Source organism: Ochotona curzoniae, unplaced genomic scaffold (assembly GCF_017591425.1).
Source record: "Ochotona curzoniae isolate NIBS_2020 unplaced genomic scaffold, NIBS_Ocur_1.0 contig_2318, whole genome shotgun sequence".
Taxonomy (NCBI): domain Eukaryota; kingdom Metazoa; phylum Chordata; class Mammalia; order Lagomorpha; family Ochotonidae; genus Ochotona; species Ochotona curzoniae.
In genome coordinates this window covers 6,804,170-6,814,329 of record NW_024465419.1, presented here as the reverse complement: position 1 = coordinate 6,814,329, position 10,160 = coordinate 6,804,170, and the positions used below count along the sequence as shown (strand labels likewise).

Below are 10,160 nucleotides of genomic sequence, written 5' to 3'. Positions count from 1 at the left end.
CAGGATTTATTCTCTAAGATACAACTTTTTTCAAAGGTGTTTACTGTTAAAAATGCCCAGGTTCCTAAGTGTTTTTTGATGCCACTTATTACCTCTCCTAAAATAAAAAACAAGTAAATCCTTTTTTCTGGCTTTTCATGTGTAATTGCCATTGCTTCAGATATTCTTGACCTAAGGAGTAACTTTGCATTTCAAATAAAAATCCTCTAGTCAGTTGTTCAATTCTGATCAATGGAATTGGAAATTCTTTGTACAATGCTCTACACACATGTTAGCAATGATTTCTACTGAAAAGTTGAATGGGTCAGATGGGAACAACATCCTAAATAAGTAGAGAGGGAGGGGTTGAAAGCAAAATGATTTAGGAATCAGCACAGAAGAATAGCTCTAGCAACCCACATGGATGCCAGCTCATATCTCGGCTGCTCCACGCGATCCTAACCTTGTGCCCGGGACACCTTTGGGAGATGGCTCAAGTCCTTGGGACCCTGTCCCCACATGAGAGACACAGAAGAAGCTCATAGTTCCTTGTTTTGGGTCAGTTCAATTTTGGCCATCATGGTCATTTGGGGAATGAACCATCATGTAAAAGACCTCTTTATCTCTCTTTTTATCCTTGTACAACCTGCCTTTCCAATAAAAATAAATCTTTACATAAAAAGGAAATAAAATTGTTTAGGATACACAGCAATGATTCTGGTTACTTCATTTCTTGGGGATATAATCCTTCTTACATTCCTTTGATGACCCACAGTTACATATTACCATGGAAAGTCAAATAAATTATATCTTAAAAGTATTATAAAATATGCTCCTGGTGATATTTCCTAGAATAGTTTCCCAATCCTTCTCCAAGTATTTGTCCTCTGGTGTTGTTAGGCTTTGTTTGTATTCATTTGTGGCATCAAATGTTCAATTGAATTTAATTCAAATCAACTTAATTTCCATAATGGGTTATGCAACTTGATGAGAAAAAACATGCAGTGAGCTTTGCTTCTTTAAGAAAAGACATCCAACTAACATCATCTGTTAGTTATGACAATTCAAGTTAATCAACTGTTTCTTTTTTCTTCTAGTGGCAAGAAAGCAGGAGAGGGAGGGAATTGAGAAAGGCTTTGCATTAATGTCAATCAGTTCTCAGAAGACAGAATCTGTTCCTTTAGGTCTGAAGAATCAGGTACACATGTTTTTAATTAGCAACATCTTTGCACTACTGTAAGCCTCATTTAAATATCTTCTTTTAATGGTTATGTTGATTTTCTCAAATATTCACGTTCCTGTACGTCCAGGGAAAATAACTTCATCAATTTAACCAACTGAAACACACAGACTTCAGAGTAGCAGAGAAAAGCCTCTTTCTTGTCCAGGGATGATGGCACTAAAGGAATGCAGCCTTCACAAAGGGGCATTTGTCTTCCTGGTCCAGTAAAAAGCGGGTACTTTCTGAAACTAATTTGTAAAGATGACACGTACTTTCCTGCAGATACAAGAAGCACGTGTTTCAACTACTTGGGGCAAACGAAAAGTTTGTTTACCACAATACTGTGCAAACTGTTTTCACAGGGACTGGAAAGCAACACACTCTGTCCTAGATTACATCCAGCAAGATATATTTCTCTTTAAGTTCAAGTATTTCACAGAGGTCAGATGGATTCCCTGGAGGCACTGTTTCAGGGAGAGTCATGATGTTAGAATAGTGCCTCTGTTTCAAAGTAGAGCTGGCCAAAGTTGATGGGCGGGTTTGCACACACACCCCTTCACTGCGTGTGCAGCTCCACACAGCGTTCAAGGTATGGAATGAGTGCAGCGCTGGCCTGGACTCTTCAGCTAGAGCATGGAGGATCAAGTCATAGCTGCTGCAGAGAAATGGCTCAGAGTCCGTCGCAGCTTCCAACTGTGCCTATGAGAAAATGAAGTGCACATTCAGGCTTGCTTACCAGGTGCAGTCTGGCTTGATGACATCTGTCCTCAGTAGAACCGACACAAACCCTAGTAGCTGCAGCAGTCACCCTGTGTGCCCCCTTGTGTAGCTCACTTGGCTGGCACCTTGAGGAGCCCAGAGCCTGTGCGAGGCCAACCACAGTACAAAGTGTTGTGATCATCCGGACCAGCTGGGCACCCTGATATCTTGGATGCAAACGTGTGGGGAAAGCCTATTCAGAACTTCCGCAGTCTTGTCAGAAAATCAAGGAGAGACGATTCTGTGTAATTGCCTAGGAAGTGGGGGCAGTATATGTGGACGTGGACTTGCATCCCTACACCCTGGGGGAATTAGAGTCGCGCCCCTTCCTGAGCCAACACCACCCCTGATTCCCTCGCTAGTCATTTCCAATTTCTTCCTATTTCTACCCAAAGCTTCCAGGTGCAGAAATCTGCACTGTATAAGTTGAGTGCCTGAAGCAGTGGGCATTTTCCCTCTTTACTACACAAAGCTTTTCAAGCCCACAGGACACAATTCTGATCAGTCTCCCAACTGTTTCAACTGTTTTCAGCGTTGTGTGTTGCAGTGCTCTACTGCCACCCCTGACCTCAAGGCTCTGATCGCCAGGGGTGTGAGGTAAAGCCGGACCACTCACCCAGATCCTTCTTTATGTTCAGGATCAGCCGGTTGTGCCAAGTGCAGGTGGAGTGGGCAGAAGTGTGTGTGTGTGTGTGTTTGGGTGGGGGGAGGGTTCTTGGAGCTTTGGCTCCGCGCCTGTGATGTCTGGGGAGAGCGGCGACTCGCCTTGCTGGGGCGAAGGGGCAGAGTGTACGGCTGGAGAGGAAATGCGCTGAGAACTCCCCGCGAGGAACCTGCGGGCTGGGCTTTGTTCTGGCTTTAAAGAGCAAGGGGTGGTTGAACCCTCCGCCTGACTTTCCGCGTCCCTTACCCCATCCTTTATGAAATAAGCACCCCTCCGCCCCCTATGCTGGGGCCTGGACTATGAGAGCCTCCTGGACAGTGAGTATCCGGAACGCTCCTGTGCTCTGGGGCTCCGCCAGCCCGGCCTGACACTCACTTGGTCTGCGTCTGCTGGATCCTCAGCCGCGCTGCGCGGTAGCAACGCTGATATCCCTCTGCTTGATTTTTGATTTTTTTTCATTTTTTTTCTTCTCTCGCCTGTTTTTTTTTTTTTTAAACAAGAACCTGTCGTTTCTGTGCAGAGGGTATAAGGCTCATAAGCATCCGATCTAGGAAATTAAAATAGGGCATATCAAAAATGTGATTCCCTTGCTTGTTAATCAAGATTTCAGAGTCTTCCAAAATAGCCCTTTTCATCTTATGTAATTAGAACCCACAAGCTTTACAAAGCAGCTCTGGATTTTCCACGGTTCTCCTGCATCTCTCTCTCTCTCTCTCTCTCTCTCTCCCCCTCCCCCTCCCTCTCTTGCGCGTGTGTTCGCGCGTGCGTGCGTTCTCTTTCATTTCTAGCATCGAGAAACTCGTTCAGGGCCACTGAAACTCAGGAGCGGCTCAGATCTTATTTCCACGGATTCCTGCCTTTCCGGAAATGTTACGCCCAAATAAGTATGAGGCTGCGATTTGGGAGAAGCAATTAACCCCTACCAGAAAATAAATCACCGGAAGAAAGGAGGCGAGGCTGAAAGACTGGATTCGCTGGTGGAGGAAAAGTGCGACCTGGGACCAGGCTGGGGAGGTCCAGTCCCCTGACTTCAGCACCGGAGGGGATGGACAGCGTCTCCGGGCTGAGCTGCAGCCACTGGGACAGAACTGCGCTGTTGCCGCCGCGGCTGCTAGCTTTACCGCCACGGGTAGCTAAGCTTCTGTCTCCTCGCAGCTGAAAGGCGGTGCCTCCTAATATCGCTTCGCTTCCCAGTCCGCTTTCTTGATGGACGCTGAATAACCCTTCCAACACACACCCCCTACCTAGAGGCAGGACTCTGAGGAGTAAGTACTCTTGCTCCACAGTGAAACTCAGTAGCAACTTTTAAGAATAATTTCTCCATAGGGGGGCTGAGAAGAATGCAGGCAGAGAGGGAAGTCCAAGTTCTTAGAAGCACCCAGGAATCATGGGTTCTGCAGTAGGGGACAGAATACTCAAAGGCCCACACTTCCTGAAATAAGCAGAATGTTCCTTAATCGATTGCAACTGCTTTGGAAATAGCTTTGGGAAAGGAAGTCTGGGATCTACTCATTGCTCCACCTGGGAGAAACGGAGAAGACTTCCAATTTCTGTGTTTGGCAGGTAAGTGAGACTAGTGCTATTTCTGTTTGTTACAACTATTAAAAGAAGAAAAAGAGACATTAAGGATCTGATTTTGTCTTGTGAATTATGGTAAAACTAGACAACCTTGTTGCAAAATCATTGCTCCTGTGTCATGATTTTAGAAAATCTTCTACCTGATAAAAGTCAGATATATTACTTCTCTTTAGTCACTTATATCACAACAGGAAAGGCAATGTGTGATGCTCACTTGAGTGGTTATAGTACAATCTTACCTTGACTTCTTAATTTCTCACCTAATGCCTGCTTGAATCTGTGTATATCTATTTTTTAAGAATAATATAGTCTGATATTTTGCAAGAGGGTATTTTCTGATTTACGCATGCAGTCAAAAGTGATCTTGCCTGTGTTATACAGTGTGTTGTAAGTCTCACAAAGTTAACATACACTCGATATGATAATATTTCACAACACATTTTATATGGCAACATTTAGCCAAAGCAAGAATGGAAAAAATTTTAAAGAAATGAGCACTTTTGTCCATGTGAACCCTCGATGTACATGCACCTGTAGAATGTTATCTGAACACACACACTCACACACACACACACACACACACACACACACACACACACTATTTTTACTTAGCATTCTTTTCCAAGCCTTTTACAACTCAATGCTACTTGCTCCCAACAGATGTGCCAAGAGGCAGAAAATAAGAGGCTTTAACACGCCTGTTTCAGAGAGCTGGGGTTTGACGTATTAGTTCTGCCAAATACATTTGTCACTGGAACGCAGAAAGTGGCAGAGCCCAATAGATTCTCAGCAAATCATAAACTTTAAAATTCTAGTTAAATCTGTTTTTGCTTGCTCTCACTTTTGAAGTCTTAACTTAGAGTGTTAAAATCGCAGTCTTGCACTGTGACCTTGATAAGCATTCTGCTTTTAAAATAAAGGGTTCATTGGGTAAAAGCAGTGATACAAATTTATAGCTCATTCCTGACATTCCACTAAGAATCAATCAGTTGAAGTGAGTGCATTCAGTTCAGTGGAGAATGTTGGCCCTACAAGGACAGAATTTTTTAATCTTGCAAAGACCTGCGGTGGAGTATGCACGGAGTTTCTCTCCTTTGAAAAACAAAAATATCGGGAGTTATTTATGCTTTGCTTTGATATAACATGGATATGTAACTAATAACTCAGCGTATTCTAGTCTTCCTGTTCTTTCCTATTGAAACACAGAAGTCCTCCCGTGCAATTTCAGTCATATTGATGGCACTGATGGGTAGGCTTCTGGCTTTTTATTTGCCATGGCCATTACAACATGAGGAGGAATGGTCCTGCACCATCTCTCACCACTTGCCAGGAACCTATTTGCTTAGCAGAAAGGGTGAGGAAGCATGTCTGTCACTGAGCTCCCTGGGGGGCTCCTTTGCCCTACATAGGTCAAAAACGATCATCTGAAGAGCAGGAGCATGGAGTACTGATATTATTCCCACAGTGTGCTCCTAACACAGTCTGACTTTCCTTCACCAAGTCTGCGATGCGGAAGTGAAAGCCTTACACGGAAAACTTAATCACATTTTAAAAGAGCTGCAGCCTGTTGTGAGACTATTATTTTGGTTGTCAATTAATTAACAAAAGTGGACTCCCCAGATCAGCAGAGCATAAAATGAAATCCAGGAGTATGTTCCAGGAATCGTGCCTGTGGGTTTACAGCCGCAGTTCCCTTCTCGTGGGTAGAGGGGGCAGGCTTTCTCCATGTGACGGTAGAATTTCATAGAGTAAAAGTTACCTTTGCCTAATCCTTTTGGAGACTCAATCGCAGAAATAAATAACTTTAATTTACCCTTCAGAACTTAAGAAAGTACATGGAAACCTCTGTCAGTCCTTACCTCTAGGGAAAGCACAACACATCGAGGCAGAGCTTTGCAAACTGAGTTTTGGTCACTCAAACGGTAAATTACACAAAGAGAGAGAGAAAGAGAAAAAGTGGCTGTTACCGAAAAGCAACATTCCTTTGGAACACACTCACTTGTCTTTAAACAGAAATGAGCACTTACACTCACTTGTCTTTAAACAGAAATGAGCACTTATATATTCAGCAATGTTTTCACTTCATCCATTAAAGTAATCTCTATCCTTGATATTTTGTTTGTTAGCAAAAAGGATGCATGAGGTTTGGGGAGTATCATGCACATGAATTCAATACCTCCATCCACCAAAAAAGTTCTGTTGGCTATGGCTACATCCTGTAACTGTGCTTACATTGAGATTCAGAAGACAAAAGGAAATAGAATTACATAATCAGGAAAGTGTAAAGTATCAGCAGGGCACAAGGATAATTAGAAATGAATCCTGGGTTCCGTTCAATTGCTTTTCATCCTTTCACAAGAGATGGAAGGTGCAGAACAGGAAAGAAACTTCGAGTTCAAATATTTAAATTGCAAAAGACTGTAAAACTCTCTTGGTTAACTGTTTGAGTAGACTGTCCAAGTATCAAATGGATATGCTGATGCAATTATTGATGCCGTTTGATCAGAATGGATAAAACGCCCACAGATTGCCTTGGGAAGTATATTGCTGAATTTGGATCAAGTAAAAATGTTTTGAAGGAATGTCCAAGAATGATATGACTATTCTCAAAATTTAGGAATTCCTTTCAATCATTCCCTACTTTTTCAGCACTTAAAAAGTATAAATCTCATGCAGTTTACTCGATGTTGCACAAGCTATGGGTGAAGAAACGAGTATCATTGGCAAGAAATGATTTTGGAATATCCTCGCCTCCTCATAATCCTGAACAATAAACTATATAATAGGACTCAGCTGAACAGAGGGCTCACAGAGGATATTTTCCTACCATTTAGCTTAGCAGAGTGTTACACATGGTATGCACTGAAAGAGACAGCACACTGCAGCATAAAACATGCTATGCATCATGATGTAGGAAAACAAGCACTGTTTGATAGTCAAAAAATGAGGATTATTAAACTACTAGTCACAAGATTTTGTACAAGTCTCTGCCTTCTGAAGTTCAATTTTTTTTCCCGTCATGGGGAAACTAACTACTCAATTGAAACAAAATTTTCTCAATGCATTGTTGATACCTAAATAATTATTTAGTGAATGAAAGTGCCCATTATGTGAAATATTTGAAAGACTAAAAACAAAGCTTTGACTGTGCTTTGGAAACTTGTGTGCAATGCCTGTGAAATACATTATTTTAAATAACATTCATCTATTCTTCAAAAACATTTCTGATTATTAGATGGTAGAGATGTCCTTTACATTTTAAACTTTTCATTGTAAGGAATATATTTGCTGTTAATTGACTATCATGCTCTCCATCTCTTAATTGTATTAAATGTAGGCAGGCTGCATTTTAAATAAAAAGTTGTTACTCAAGATAGACACAGTGTTCTGCAGCAGTTGGTTAAACCTAGGTCAACATGACCCAAGCCATTTAACACCTTTCACTTTAACCTTTAACACTCTTTGTGTTGTACTTGGTAGAAAAATAGGTTTAATATTTAGCATTACTAATACTGACAAGAGAATGCATAGGTTTATATAGAATTTGAAGCTAAATCTCAAAACCCATTGAGATGGTCCTGGATTTGTGTATGGCTAGTGAAGATGGAGTGAAAGCTACACACTTTGGGGTTGATCCATTGAAAAAATCTTGACAAGCAATAGAAATAGAGTGTTGATTTCGTCCATTGGCCCAGCTTCATCCATAAAGATTTTCAGGATATTTCTGCCGCGCATATTCTCATTGTTTATTTGCTTTTGTTTGTTAAAGTTTCATATGGTTTTCATATATTGTTTCAGTGTCATTTATTTGTCTAGGTACATTTCTGTACTATCATTAAAAGTGCACTAATGATATGTTTAAGAAAGTTACCCATTGTTTCATATTAATTGCCAGTATATTTCTGTGGTTAAACTATTTCGATTATATTAGAGAAGAAAACTTGCATAATTATCTATTTAATGATACATTTTTGATTGTTTTGTGTATTGTTGTATACAAAAGAGGGAAACAATAGATAATGAAAAAAAAAACAAGAAATAATATGTAATTAAAATAACTTCTTGGGGTCAAGATCTTCATCTTCAAATTAGATTGTATTGGGAAAGTTGTTCAGCATCTATATGCTCCAAGCAGCAAAAGATTATTTTAAGCTTCATGAATTTGTTCCACAATTTATCAGCAGAGTTAAAGTAAGTGTTTACTTTAAATAAAAGAGTCAAATCAATTTATTGTTATATTGGCTAATAATAACTGCCAGTTTTAATGTATAAACTTATATATTCTTTATAATTAAAATGTGAAATAACTAAACCTGTATTTATATTTCACAAAACATTAACACTTACTCAAAATTCCTTCTCTAAGCTTTATTTACACTTCATTTTATTCCTCTAGAAAATGTCCCCTAGTCTTATGATATAAAGTACACTTGAATTATCATCAACCCTTACTTTGAGTTTTATTACAGAGATAGTATTAACTACCCAAGTCGGAGATGCAATGTTTTGGAATCTTTTTGTCTCAAAATGTAAAACAAAATAAAATGTCCACTTCTATGTGTTTCCAGAACAGCTCTGTAATAATGTAAGCGGAAGGACTGGTCCACTGCCTTGCACACATGTGATGAAGTCACGTAATCTATCATCTTCATCTTCTACTGTGAAATTCTCAACAAATTTAAGCACATTGGCTTGCGATTGCTCTAAAATCCTGGGTTCTATAAGGAAAAGAAATCTGTCTCAGGCTGAAATATTTACAATGTGACCTTCCGTGAAAGCAATATACTTCAGTTTTGGGATATCTTCCTGACCTTTTGGGTTAACAAGTGAATAATTTCTTAAAAATACATAAGTAGAGACTAATGGGAACAAATGAGTAAATATTTTTTCTAGATAACATATTTGATATATTTTTAGAAGATTTAATTAATATATTTTTTTCATTTATCATATAGCAAGCTTACTCCAGTTTAGTTGATTTTTTTTTCTTTTCTTTTGGGGGGGGCGGGGTTGGTCTGGTGTAGTTTTCATTCCTGAGGAAGCGAAGCTCCTATGCACAAATTAATCTAATTACCTGTATTTTGCACCATCAATTATAGATAATTCAACCAAGAAGCAATATAATAGAGTGCTTTTAGAATCTAAGGAATTCACAATATTGTATTATATCCATTTCACTAATTCCATGAGTAAAAGCTGTTCATTTTAATTTCAAAGCTATGTTTTCTCTAATTAATAATTATTTTAGTGAATACAAAGTTACAAATAAAATTTGTCTTACCTGCCTAATCATTTTTCCTTTTTAATGTTTTATTTATATAACTATTAGTTTCTGGAAATTCTCTTGAAGTCGGAGTTACTGTGTACTTTCTACAAAACTCTTCAAAGAACATAACAAATATATTCCAGAACATTCAACTCCGTTTTTCAGCTCCCAGGTACAGCATCATTCCCTGACAAATTGTGCTAGATTCAGATTTTTGATTCCCATATTTGGAGGTTCACTGTTATTCTCACAGTAGGATTAACAAGCTCATTTTTTCATTCTTATTTTGCAAACTAATTCATTGAGCGCTGGGAAAACTATATGATTCTTCATAAATTAGATCAAAATTAAGATAGTAGTCAGTATTTTATAGGTTTCCTATTTATATGGTTTTGGATGAAAATTTTCCACTCTTTTCTATCATATCTGTTAGATATTTAACTAATTTTAGAATATGCTTTAAAAAAGAAAAGAAGACTGGGATTTAATTTTTTTAAGATTTATTTTTATTGCAAAGTCAGACATATAGAAAGAGGAGGAGAGACAGAGAGGAAGATCTTCCATCCGTTGATTCACTCACCAAGTGACCGCCATAGCTGGTGCTGTGCTTATCCGAAGCCAGGAGCTGGGTGTTCTTCGGGGTCTCCCACATGGGTGCAGGATCCCAAGGCTTTGGGCTGTCCTCGACTGCT

At 39.5% G+C, this 10,160-nt stretch overlaps 1 protein-coding gene across 1 annotated transcript in view; it reads left to right on the top strand.

The window, feature by feature from the left end:
* Positions 1-3,745: 3,745 nt before the first annotated feature.
* The window catches only part of SNTG1 (syntrophin gamma 1), a 584,956-nt gene continuing 578,541 nt past the window's right edge, over positions 3,746-10,160 (top strand). Inside the window, exon 1 of the mRNA XM_040972717.1 lies at positions 3,746-4,187. The gene's annotated coding sequence lies outside the window, so the exon portion shown is untranslated. The remainder of the gene's footprint in view (positions 4,188-10,160) is intronic.